General features: G+C 52.4%; 1 non-coding gene across 1 annotated transcript; it reads left to right on the top strand.

Moving 5' to 3' along the window:
* Nucleotides 1-343: 343 nt before the first annotated feature.
* Nucleotides 344-435, top strand: LOC112063288 (small nucleolar RNA SNORD116). Its single transcript, XR_002890943.1, has one exon. It is a non-coding gene; the product is annotated as a small nucleolar RNA SNORD116 (small nucleolar RNA).
* Nucleotides 436-595: the final 160 nt, after the last annotated feature.

The raw sequence follows: 595 nt of genomic DNA, 5'->3' as shown, positions 1-595 counted from the left end.
CCAGTGAAGTGAGGACGGTGCGGCAAGGCCAGGCCAGGCGAAGGGGTCTTGGAGGGGTGTTGGCGTACATTCCATGCGGATCCTGGTTGAAACTTTGTCGCGGTAAGCAACACCTCTTTGCTAAAACCTAGAGTTTTGGCCACGAGAACTGGTGCACCGGGGCTACACCCTCCCCTTCTGGCCTTTTCTCTGGGAACACGAGCTTCAATTCCCTGAGAACTGGCTGCATTTCCTGCCCCATGGCTCAGCTCTGGCCACTTCCGTATGCTGATATGATCCAGCTCACTGGCCATCCCATGGTGGAATCTGCAACTTTGCATGTCCAGCGTTGGAGCATGTGCTTGGATCGATGATGAGTCCCACAAATGCATTCCTTGGAAATCTGAACAAAATGAGTGAGAAATCCATACCGTCTCCTCATCGTAACTGAGGTCCAGCACTTAGCTCCCAAAAGTAAAGTAGAGAGTGGTTCACAGTGCATTTGCTGCCGTTGGTGTCCACAGCCACGATTTTCAAGTGGAAGGTTGTGGCCAACTCATGGGTAGAAGAGCCATTGTGAGAGGAGCCTGGGATGCCAATCCAGGTGGGAAAGATA

The sequence above is a fragment of the Physeter macrocephalus genome, unplaced genomic scaffold (assembly GCF_002837175.3).
Source record: "Physeter macrocephalus isolate SW-GA unplaced genomic scaffold, ASM283717v5 random_9297, whole genome shotgun sequence".
Lineage (NCBI taxonomy): Eukaryota > Metazoa > Chordata > Mammalia > Artiodactyla > Physeteridae > Physeter > Physeter macrocephalus.
The sequence above is the reverse complement of the archived record's forward strand: the minus strand, read 5'-3'. Positions and strand labels throughout refer to the sequence as shown.